General features: G+C 35.7%; 1 long non-coding RNA gene across 1 annotated transcript; it reads right to left on the bottom strand.

The window, feature by feature from the left end:
- Positions 1-530: 530 nt before the first annotated feature.
- Positions 531-2,036, bottom strand: LOC141598216 (uncharacterized). Its single transcript, XR_012523335.1, has 3 exons — positions 1,892-2,036; positions 1,019-1,085; positions 531-633 (listed from the first exon to the last, which is right to left on the bottom strand). It is a non-coding gene; the product is annotated as an uncharacterized LOC141598216 (long non-coding RNA).
- Between the last annotated feature and the right edge of the window lie 11,405 nt (positions 2,037-13,441).

The raw sequence follows: 13,441 nt of genomic DNA, 5'->3' as shown, positions 1-13,441 counted from the left end.
GGTTTTTCCGTCAGAAAAATTTCCGTTTTTTAAAAAAAAATGTGTTCTTTGTCAAATGTTCTCTAAACTGAACAAAATCAAATTGATATAAAGGCCATATGGAGTCAGGTCTAGGAATTCCAAATCAGGCATAAATATCACACACGTGACATACTTGATCGACAAAATCGAAAGAGAAACATTTATACTAAGTCGAGCATCATAACAAGATAAAATAATACAAGCAAAATATCAAGCTTTGGCTACACTGGAAGGGAAGGAATTAGCAGCAGCACTCTTCAAATCCAACAACAGCTCAGCGCCGCAAGGCTGCAATACATCATGGTTGTCGATGTACCTAAAGGTGCAAGAAAATTACAGCATGCTCAGAATCATATAGTGAATTCTTTATAAACTGGAGTATTAATAGAATGCATTCTTGACGATTAAAAAGCTAAGATATTTCACTGGTAAACTCAAGTTGTATAGACAGCCTTTTTAAACTAATAAAGCTAAAGATGAAGGTTAGGCTAAACGTAGTACCTTTGTTTCTTAAGGGATAACCCACAGCGACAAAACAAGGGCGCTTGGCCACGAAAGGATTGGAAGGTTTAATGTTCGCCTGAATATCCCGATAATCCCAACGTTTTGCACCTACACAAATGATGGATAAGGAAAAAAGATGAATGAATGTTATTACAACGAGCATATGTAAAAGTAAACCGATACTAATTTGAGGAAAGTTTCTTTAACATAAAATATCACACTGAAAAACCAGTAAGACACCCGGTAAGACACTGAGGATAACATAGCAGTCACGTTAATGACCGCTTCTACATGGTTTGATTCATAAATCAATTCTGGGATATCTCACCTTGAGCATACATAGGAGTTAACTAGTGAAAGTGGCTATAAAATCTAATTTATAGTATGCCCATTTCACTTGCTTGGTTAACCATTGTCATCAAATCCGAAATTTATAATCTTTTGGCTAAGTAATATGCTCTATACAAATATAAATTTACCAATAATCACTTACCTCAATGCTGAACAAACATGATCCAATGAAACTCTGATGCAATATTTAATCAAAACCCTGAGAAATTCTTCAACAAACACACCCTATAGTTAGACAAAATAGCAAATATCGAACCCCCCATTCACGTCACAAAAAGTAGCCAACAAAACCTTAAATAAGACTGTAGTGTGCATACAATGGCCTCATTTCATGTGATGTTCCTTATTTAATGAAGGTTATAGTAACTAATATGTATGCAACGGTCTTGTACAAAACAAAAGAGAGGATGTCGGATTTCAATGACAAAAGAGTCTAAATCTAGAAATCTAAAACATATTAGCATCATCCTCCATAGCTAGACAAAGAGCAGCATCAACTCTATTTGAGAATAGGATACATGATTTGCTAAACCATACTGTATTATCTAGCCATAAAAATCATGGCTCCATTTGACGATACTTCTATTATATACTTCTATTATATACATATTTGTAGTCGTTGCATCACCCACGCTATCATATCTCAATCCAATGTTGACTTTTATGATTAAAATGACTATAAACAGACCAATCTCTATTGAAGTTTAATACTCAGTCTGTCTCATCAGATAATTCATGGTTGTTTTTAGATCGACAATTTATGAAAACACATACAAGAGGGGCAGGAAGTCCAACACCCATTCCTAAAAAAAAGTCGTAAAGTATTGGATGAGATGTGGTGGAATAGGGGAGTATATAGCAAGGGGCATCTCATGCACCAAATTTACAGTTACTTCATCACAAACACAATTACACAAATGGATTACTAGTTGGCAGATGATCTTCATGACCATTTCTAGAACAAAAAAATACAGCATTTCTATACAAGGCTATTTACTTAAATTAAGATACTCACCCATCATCAATAGCATCCTCCGGCGCACCTTCATTAACAAGGCAATCGATATCATCATCTACAACTTCCAAACCCATTACTCGTATTTAATATGGATGATTAACTACGAAAACCCCAATATTATCAAAGTAACTGCAAAACTAGGCATACCCTGCAAATCAAATTAAACCCAATCATCAAAATAAGATGACAAATTCAATTTTCTACTTAATCCATAAAAAATCACATTTGTGTAGCTGCATAATCATCTATGAAGGGCTCAACAGAATTTGAAAGTCGATTAACAATGAATAAAACATTCTGAAAGTAAGTAGTATGAGTAGAACAATGACTAGAACAATAACACTTATAACTGAATCAATTAGTGTACAACATAAAATTTCCGAATCTTTTCAAGTCCAATTTAAATACTTCAAACAGATCTAAGATAAACAAAAATTAAGAAACCCTAACTTTTCGGTTGAAACAGATTTAAGCTCAAAATATCCATATAAATAGAACACCGGAGGATGATTCATACCTTACCTGAAAGAAAGAAGAAAATGGAGAGAGGTTGCCGGAGGGAGGGAGAGACGCTCGTGGTGGCCGCCGATGTGGTGACGCCGGTGAGATTGCCGGAGGCAGGGAAGGAGTGCCGGGTTTTTGGGGGTTAGGGTTTGGGAGTGACTTGAGTGTGAGAGCGAGAGTGAGGGTGAAAGTGAGGATCGTCTTTATTTTTTTTTGGTTTAAAGAACGTATCCGACGGAATTGTCGTCAGTTTTCCTTCTTTTCTAATTTACCCTTAACCCTGTGTTTGTGTGTCTATCTGACGACTTTTTCGTCAGGAAAATTAAAATTTCTGACGGAAATTCCGTCATAAAAGTCAATTATTTTGATTTTTATGACGGAATTTCCGTCAGGATTCCTGACTTTCATTTGGCGGCATTAAATTGGGTTAACGCGCGTGATTTCACTGACGAACTCTGACGGCAATTCCGTCAGGAATCCATTCCGTCAGAATTCCGTCGGAACTCCGTGTAAACTGACGATTTTAATTTCCGTCAGAATTATTCCGTCAGTTTCCCGCAATTATTTTGTAGTGTTATAAAAAGGCGTTAAGGAAGGATAAGCAAGGAACAAATGACATGTTAGGAAATAAGGAGTCGAACTGTAAAGATAACGGTTGACAAAAATAAGAGGTATTCGAGTTACGAAGATATCTCGGGCAAGAAGAAGATACGTAAACTTTGGCATAAGAACAGGGTTCAACGAACGTTAAAGAGGAGGAAAGGAGAACAAAAGCGGCATAATGAAAAGGTTACCGCTTACCAAACACTCATCAAAGCTTATGATCGATATGATAAGGTTACTTCACTAAGGTGCTCAACAAGGCCCCAAATGTCTACCAAATCATAGGACTAACAAGGACTCCACAATGGTAGTTATTCATCAACTCAATTGGTTCTAAGAGCCAAAATCAATTCACCACACAAATTCATTTATTACCATCCATGTCCCAAAGTATCTCCTTTACAATTCTCGTCATTGAACTTCACTTACTATGTCATCCCCAAATACCATGGCTTGTTTACTCCATCATCTCACCACTTAATACTTCTAGTCTCCGATACCATAAATTAGAATCACATCTTTGAACTCACGAACTACATCGATCAACGTTCCACCAAAATTCCCAAATTCAGATATGATTAATATGGTCAACCACGTGTTCTCAAACTTCGGCTACTATATATTAGATTTGGTTAACTCGAAAGGTTTAACAAACTAACTAATTCCAAAGTACGATACAAATCCATTAAGCAACGTCAACGTCCTATTGTATTCCTTTCAAGGCCTACAAGGATTAGGGCTACTTATCATTCCTTTAATTCTCCACAGGAAACATCGAGACTCTCAAATGGAGTAGCTCAGGTTCATTCCATCTTATGTGCTAAAGTAGTACCCATGCTCAATCATCTATAACAAACAAGCTCTCAATAGACATAAATACCAAGGTGTTTCTCAACTCACTAGGCTCTCATATCAAGCACAACTAACAAAACTGACCAAAGGATCCCAACTTATATTCTCCTATACAACTCAAACCTTAAAAAATCAATTTCTCAACTCGTTCACGCCCTCCAATGATATATTCTCTCAAAACCGGGTTCTCTTGAACAAGGGAACTATCCTGCGGAATAAAAGGAAGGTGTCCACATGGACTTTTATTATAAGAAGAAAACGAACTAAGGATGAATCGGGAGAAAGAATTGAAGAGTAGTTACCAAGGCGAGAGAAGAGGAATTTGAAAGATGAATAAACAACGAGATTGGAAGGTTAAGGTAAGATACACCGACTACGGAAAGAAATATCGAGAAAGTGGAAGCATTCTTCATTTGGCATAACCAATCTTTAACGGCACCAAAATTAATAACTAACAATCAACACACTTAGCTTGTAAGATTGCATTATCTACATTTCTTGGAGAGCCATCTTGCAAAAGAGAACATTGGTTAGAACCTAAAAATTAGCAATCACAAACAGACTACCACATAAAATCCTATCTCTACCCATCCTACCCATCTCTCAAGTTTATTATTTAAAGGTCAAGTGATTTATATTGGGGTGCACAAACGTGCGTCGGGAGCAAATATGCTCTGATACCAACTGTGACACCCTCATTTTTAACAAAAGATAAACACGTAAATTCTACAGAAAAACTGACAGGATATGTTTGTAATTGGTTCAACTAGACGAAAAACTGTAATTTTTAAAACTTTTCTAAACCATTCATAAACATTTCCAAGAGGAGGATGCCAAAACCTGCAAATGCTAAGAACTAATTTACATAACTATGCTAAAGATAAGAAAATATAATGATACAAACCAAAATAAAAGAGGGAGACATATGTCCCTTCACAATATATACACAACCAACTATTTAAAGGTTTACTACAAAAATAGCCAAACTAGGTCCAAGGTTCTTTTGCTCACTAGCTCGTCCGTGTACCCCATCTAAGCATCAACAACCTGTCAATCGCATTTTATACAAATACGAAAGCCACAATTCAGTGGGGAGTAACTTCGAGTCCTCCCAGCCACGAAATGTCATTTTTAATGTAACATGTAGTGTGACATGTAAACAACATGATAAACCATTTAATTATCAAGTATTCTAACATATGAGCCCTAAACTGACCAAACTAAACTATCATGTGAAACATATAACAAGCAGTAAACCAAACTTTATCAATTGTAACCGGCTTACATCTCACCTATTACAATTCATAAAATCACCATACAAGAAAGGGCAATATATCAAAGACAGGCATAAGTTCTTAGCACCGTCAATAGTCACCTTGTAACTCGAGTCTATACCACGAGGTAGGGAAGGTAATCGAACCGGTATCTTGGCTCGAGGGTTAATATGAATAAAACATGGCCAAGACACAACACAACCCTAGCCTAAAATCTAAGCAGACCTAGACATGCGGATACACACCACCGCACCCAAGACCCACAATTTTTCTAAAACAAAGTGAGTACCCTAAGGAGTCCACCAAAGGGTTGGCTAGTACTTAAGCTGACCACTTACTATCAAAATAAGTAACGAGGTCATGCCCCAACTTGGATATAATCCCACCAAGTCAGGAACACAAAGGCTATTAAGCAGTGAACATATACTCGTCAAAGACTATAAAGACCTATCTATGACAAACACAACAACCTGCAAGAAGTATTTAATACCAATACCATTTCTAGCAATATTAACAATATTAAAGGTTTCAGGGAATCTAAGGCCGTTTCTACAATATAAGAAGCTACTCAAACCAACTAACTACACATGTGAAATAAAAATATAATAAATGGCCTAAACAAGAAAAAGGCCGATTATCCAATTCATATAAAATTTCATCCAACCGAATTTTTACCCGCAACCCCATCTGCGACAGTGCACGGGTTAAATTGCGGTGACCAATCACACAATTGATGACATCGAATCATCAAAGGGACTAAGGCTCGATTTTCGGCACAATCATCCAAACATTACAATTATCGCTAAAAAATTCATTTTGAGCCTCTTCATAACAATTTCATTTTATAATCTATCCTAACATGTGCAACTACCAATATAAACATAATTTTTACTACTAATATGGTTCAATTCAAAAGTGTACTCATATGTGACTTATACTAACTATAACATTAATGAACCCGAAATGACAAATAATGCATGAAAATCCACGAAACAAGCAACGGACCAACCCGGGCCAACCCCAAGCGATCGTGGCTGCCGGCCTAGCCTCGCCGCCGCCATCCCCACACCTCCATTTCTCCATTTTTGTTCGATTTAACACCGTCTGAAACATCAATTAATCATTCCTATACTAATATGTTAACTTAAACTAACAAAAGACAAGCATTAGACATGCATGCAACCCATTTTATCATATGAAAATTAACTACTCAAAGAAAAATCACAAAAACATACAAAAAGCAAAGAATGTGACGATTATTCGTCGAGTAACTCGAAATATGTTACCTTAAGCTAGAAAAAGGCAATTAGCACCTTGAATACAAAACCCTAACATGCAACTAGCCACTATCTTCGACTATATACGAGTCCCCAAACTCGTCTTCCAAATCTTCACCTAAATAAACAATAAAAACACAATAATAAGCATAAAAACCGAAATTATACCGAAAATCGTCTTAAAACGACATCAAGAAAACTGAAATTAAAATATACCAGGATGTAGATCTTGAAGAGAGGATTCCGAAAATATAAATTATGTGAAAATCCGACAAGAAACGAAGAAATTATGATGAATTTAGCTTGGATTTTGTATGTTTTTGATTTGGGAATTATTTAGAACATAAAGGAAGGTAAAGTTGGACAAGAAAATCAGAAAAAAGGAAGGGGGAAGGGGTGCCGCGGGAAAAGGAAAGGAAAGGAGGAAGGGAGCGGGTTTTTAGTCGGGATTTTACGAGTCGGGTTTGGCTCGTTTCGATAATAATTAAAACCGTTTGTCAAACGCAAATTCCGACAAGACCAAAGTTCTTAAACACGAGATTACAAGAAAATTGAATACTCATACGACCCATTTCCAAAATCGTTTGCCCAATTTTCAAAAGGGTTGTCATTTTTTTCCCGATATGCCCTTATTTCGAATTAAAAGATTTTTACACGGTTTAAACTATTTTTAAACGTTTCGAAACTATCAAAATAAATACTTTACCTCAAAATATAATAAAATTATATTTCTTTGAATTATTTTTACTTCAAATAAATTAATATTAAATTCAACGTGATTAATAAATTACTTTCGCAAAATAATAACGGTCCGAAATTACGGGGTGTTACAATCACCCCTCCTTTTTAAAAAGTTTCGTCCTCAAAACTTAGAAGGAGAAATTATAGTAAACAACATCTTAATAATATCATCATAAGAAAATATAGGTATCTTTTCAATGAAACGGTGATACTCTTGTTGATCAGACAGGAACATCCACATTTCATATCAAAATAAGGTAAAAAGTCAAATCATTTGTATAAATCAAAAACCAAAATACCTTCAAAACATTAATGAAGAGTTTTTCAAGAATGTAAGTCTCATACATGGAACGGAATTGCTCTTGTCGTGCACACAAGAACGCTATCTTACCAAATCAGAGACAAATCTTAACGAAATCTCGGGTCTAGAAATTAAAATTACGGTAAATGAGTTTATATTCAAGAAAGGAATAGGGAACTACATCAAATTTTCATTTTCAAGTCTTCAAAAATAGGTTAGGTTTGCAGAAGTGACATAAACTTTTAAGAATGAATCGAACCCGGCAGCTTGAAAGTTTAGAAGTTGTACAAAAAGGAAAGTAACTTAGATAGCATAAAAAAAAACAAAGTATGTTAAAAGGATTCAAGCTTAACTAATCAAAAGAGCTGTATGAATTTCATGGAGTAAGAATTGAAGTCGAACCTAAAAGGGTATCAAAAATGGAGTTTCATAGGTTACCAACATCAAACTTATGAGAGGAGTATGATGAAGTAAGGAAGAGAGGTATGAGCGGTAGCGCTCATGATCAAGGAAGAAGGGAAAATTAGACAACAAGGAACGCCAGACACCTTTGTCTCAAACAACAACATCACTCAAAACAGTTCCAAAACTTCCTAACAACAAAACTCATAACCACATCACTCCCAAGGGTTTCCTCAAAACAAATAAACCTTTAATCAAGAATTCCAATAGCAAGCTATAAACTCCAAGAGAAAGTTCCTCAAATAGATCACCAAATTCTCATTTCAAAACAAGATAGTAACATACCAACCCCAAAATCTGAAAAATCAATAGGATCTCAAGTTTCTCTATCCTTTTACTTACTAGAGATTCCCAAAAACGGAACTATACTCAGCTACAACACCATCACACCATCACAAGTACTCAATGCGACCTCAAGGTCTATAAAACTATAGGATTAACAAATTCTTCTCAATACTAAGTCTCTCTCAACTCAAGAACTCTCAAGAGCCAACTAATATCAAATCATATCACCAATCCATTATGTCATCAACATCTCAAGGAATATTCTTTCAAATTTGACATCCTAAACTTACTTACCATCAAATTCCCAAGGAACAAGGTCTTAATTGTAACAACACTTTATCACCTCAGAGTTCCTAAAACCCTAAATTGAAACTATGTTCTTTAACCTAGCAATTGGTGTCAACCATACCATTACCCTTTCTAGTTATTAAAACAAGTGCTAAAACTTCCCAATAATGTAGCTTACTCTCACTCTCATACCATAGTTCAAGTAGTAATCAATATCACTCACTAAAATCAACTAACAACCCCACATTTAACATTTCTCACACGGTAACATATACATTATCAAACCCTCATATCAAAAGTAATTATAGAAGCCAATCAAAAACTCGTCTACTTAGTCAATCCCATATCCTCAAATCCACCATTCAGTTTCATCCATTTTAAGTCAAGTACTAGGCACTAGTATCCAAACATAAACAACAATGCCATGGTCCATAACCTTAGTAACCAAAGCAACTCACATTTGACACACAAAAATCCACCAATCCAACGTACTCACTTTATCAAGGATCTATAGGTATAAGAACCATCAAGTATGTCTCATCACCCTACCTAAGTCTTTCCAATATAAAATCCTCTCAAAACCAGGAAAGGGTCAAACACAACAATCCCTTCAAAGGTCATGATGTCCAACCAAGGCCAACATTTCTCAAAAGAAATAGTATTATAAAAAGGCGTTAAGGAAGGATAAGCAAGGAACAAATGACATGTTAGGAAATAAGGAGTCGAACTGTAAAGATAACGGTTGACAAAAATAAGAGGTATTCGAGTTAAGAAGATATCTCGGGCAAGAAGAAGATACGTAAACTTTGGCATAAGAACAGGGTTCAACGAACGTTAAAGAGGAGGAAAGGAGAACAAAAGCGGCATAATGAAAAGGTTACCGCTTACCAAACACTCATCAAAGCTTATGATCGATATGATAAGGTTACTTCACTAAGGTGCTCAACAAGGCCCCAAATGTCTACCAAATCATAGGACTAACAAGGACTCCACAATGGTAGTTATTCATCAACTCAATTGGTTCTAAGAGCCAAAATCAATTCACCACACAAATTCATTTATTACCATCCATGTCCCAAAGTATCTCCTTTACAATTCTCGTCATTGAACTTCACTTACTATGTCATCCCCAAATACCATGGCTTGTTTACTCCATCATCTCACCACTTAATACTTCTAGTCTCCGATACCATAAATTAGAATCACATCTTTGAACTCACGAACTACATCGATCAACGTTCCACCAAAATTCCCAAATTCAGATATGATTAATATGGTCAACCACGTGTTCTCAAACTTCGGCTACTATATATTAGATTTGGTTAACTCGAAAGGTTTAACAAACTAACTAATTCCAAAGTACGATACAAATCCATTAAGCAACGTCAACGTCCTATTGTATTCCTTTCAAGGCCTACAAGGATTAGGGCTACTTATCATTCCTTTAATTCTCCACAGGAAACATCGAGACTCTCAAATGGAGTAGCTCAGGTTCATTCCATCTTATGTGCTAAATTAGTACCCATGCTCAATCATCTATAACAAACAAGCTCTCAATAGACATAAATACCAAGGTGTTTCTCAACTCACTAGGCTCTCATATCAAGCACAACTAACAAAACTGACCAAAGGATCCCAACTTATATTCTCCTATACAACTCAAACCTTAAAAAATCAATTTCTCAACTCGTTCACGCCCTCCAATGATATATTCTCTCAAAACCGGGTTCTCTTGAACAAGGGAACTATCCTGCGGAATAAAAGGAAGGTGTCCACATGGACTTTTATTATAAGAAGAAAACGAACTAAGGATGAATTGGGAGAAAGAATTGAAGAGTAGTTACCAAGGCGAGAGAAGAGGAATTTGAAAGATGAATAAACAACGAGATTGGAAGGTTAAGGTAAGATACACCGACTACGGAAAGAAATATCGAGAAAGTGGAAGCATTCTTCATTTGGCATAACCAATCTTTAACGGCACCAAAATTAATAACTAACAATCAACACACTTAGCTTGTAAGATTGCATTATCTACATTTCTTGGAGAGCCATCTTGCAAAAGAGAACATTGGTTAGAACCTAACAATTAGCAATCACAAACAGACTACCACATAAAATCCTATCTCTACCCATCCTACCCATCTCTCAAGTTTATTATTTAAAGGTCAAGTGATTTATATTGGGGTGCACAAACGTGCGTCGGGAGCAAATATGCTCTGATACCAACTGTGACACCCTCATTTTTAACAAAAGATAAACACGTAAATTCTACAGAAAAACTGACAGGATATGTTTGTAATTGGTTCAACTAGACGAAAACCTGTAATTTTTAAAACTTTTCTAAACCATTCATAAACATTTCCAAGAGGAGGATGCCAAAACCTGCAAATGCTAAGAACTAATTTACATAACTATGCTAAAGATAAGAAAATATAATGATACAAACCAAAATAAAAGAGGGAGACATATGTCCCTTCACAATATATACACAACCAACTATTTAAAGGTTTACTACAAAAATAGCCAAACTAGGTCCAAGGTTCTTTTGCTCACTAGCTCGTCCGTGTACCCCATCTAAGCATCAACAACCTGTCAATCGCATTTTATACAAATACGAAAGCCACAATTCAGTGGGGAGTAACTTCGAGTCCGCCCAGCCACGAAATGTCATTTTTAATGTAACATGTAGTGTGACATGTAAACAACATGATAAACCATTTAATTATCAAGTATTCTAACATATGAGCCCTAAACGACCAAACTAAACTATCATGTGAAACATATAACAAGCGAGAAACCAAAATTTATCAATTGTAACCGGCTTACATCTCACCTATTACAATTCATAAAATCACCATACAAGAAAGGGCAATATATCAAAGACAGGCATAAGTTCTTAGCACCGTCAATAGTCACCTTGTAACTCGAGTCTATACCACGAGGTAGGGAAGGTAATCGAACCGGTATCTTGGCTCAGAGGTTAATATGAATAAAACATGGCAAAGACACAACACAACCCTAGCCTAAAATCTGCGAAGACCTAGACATGCGGATACACACCACCGCACCCAAGACCCACAATTTTTCTAAAACAAAGTGAGTACCCTAAGGAGTCCACCAAAGGGTTGGCTAGTACTTAAGCTGACCACTTACTATCAAAATAAGTAACGAGGTCATGCCCCAACTTGGATATAATCCCACCAAGTCAGGAACACAAAGGCTATTAAGCAGTGAACATATACTCGTCAAAGACTATAAAGACCTATCTATGACAAACACAACAACCTGCAAGAAGTATTTAATACCAATACCATTTCTAGCAATATTAACAATATTAAAGGTTTCAGGGAATCTAAGGCCGTTTCTACAATATAAGAAGCTACTCAAACCAACTAACTACACATGTGAAATAAAAATATAATAAATGGCCTAAAACAAGAAAAAGGCCGATTATCCAATTCATATAAAATTTCATCCAACCGAATTTTTACCCGCAACCCCATCTGCGGCAGTGCACGGGTTAAATTGCGGTGACCAATCACACAATTGATGACATCGAATCGATCAAAGGGACTAAGGCTCGATTTTAGGCACAATCATCCAAACATTACAATTATCGCTAAAAAATTCATTTTGAGCCTATTCATAACAATTTCATTTTATAATCTATCCTAACATGTGCAACTACCAATATAAACATAATTTTTACCATTAACATAATTTTTACTACTAATATGGTTCAATTCAAAAGTGTACTCATATGTGACTTATACTAACTATAACATTAATGAACCCGAAATGACAAATAATGCATGAAAATCCGCGAAACAAGCAACGGACCAACCCGGGCCAACCCCAAGCGCCGTGGTGCTGGCTGCCGCTCGCTCGCCGCCGCCACCCCCACACCTCCATTTCTCCATTTTTGTTCGGTTTAACACCGTCTCAAACATCAATTAATCATTCCTATACTAATATGTTAACTTAAACTAACAAAAGACAAGCATTAGACATGCATGCAACCCATTTTATCATATGAAAATTAACTACTCAAACAAAAATCACAAAAACATACAAAAAGCAAAGAATGTGACGATTATTCGTCGAGTAACTCGAAATATGTTACCTTAAGCTAGAAAAAGGCAATTAGCACCTTGAATACAAAACCCTAACATGCAACTAGCCACTATCTTCGACTATATACGAGTCCCCAAACTCGTCTTCCAAATCTTCACCTAAATAAACAATAAAAACACAATAATAAGCATAAAAACCGAAATTATACCGAAAATCGTCTTAAAACGACATCAAGAAAACTGAAATTAAAATATACCAGGATGTAGATCTTGAAGAGAGGATTCCGAAAATATAAATTATGTGAAAATCCGACAAGAAACGAAGAAATTATGATGAATTTAGCTTGGATTTTGTATGTTTTTGATTTGGGAATTATTTAGAACATAAAGGAAGGTAAAGTTGGACAAGAAAATCAGAAAAAAGGAAGGGGGAAGGGGTGCCGCGGGAAAAGGAAAGGAAAGGAGGAAGGGAGCGGGTTTTTAGTCGGGATTTTACGAGTCGGGTTTGGCTCGTTTCGATAATAATTAAAACCGTTTGTCAAACGCAAATTCCGACAAGACCAAAGTTCTTAAACACGAGATTACAAGAAAATTGAATACTCATACGACCCATTTCCAAAATCGTTTGCCCAATTTTCAAAAGGGTTGTCATTTTTTCCCGATATGCCCTTATTTCGAATTAAAAGATTTTTACACGGTTTAAACTATTTTTAAACGTTTCGAAACTATCAAAATAAATACTTTACCTCAAAATATAATAAAATTATATTTCTTTGAATTATTTTTACTTCAAATAAATTAATATTAAATTCAACTTGATTAATAAATTACTTTCGCAAAATAATAACGGTCCGAAATTACGGGGTGTTACAATCACCCCTCCTTTT

The sequence above is a fragment of the Silene latifolia genome, chromosome 9 (assembly GCF_048544455.1).
Source record: "Silene latifolia isolate original U9 population chromosome 9, ASM4854445v1, whole genome shotgun sequence".
Classification (NCBI taxonomy): Eukaryota; Viridiplantae; Streptophyta; class Magnoliopsida; order Caryophyllales; family Caryophyllaceae; genus Silene; species Silene latifolia.
Note: the sequence above shows the minus strand (reverse complement) of the source record. Positions and strands in the feature narration are given on the sequence as shown.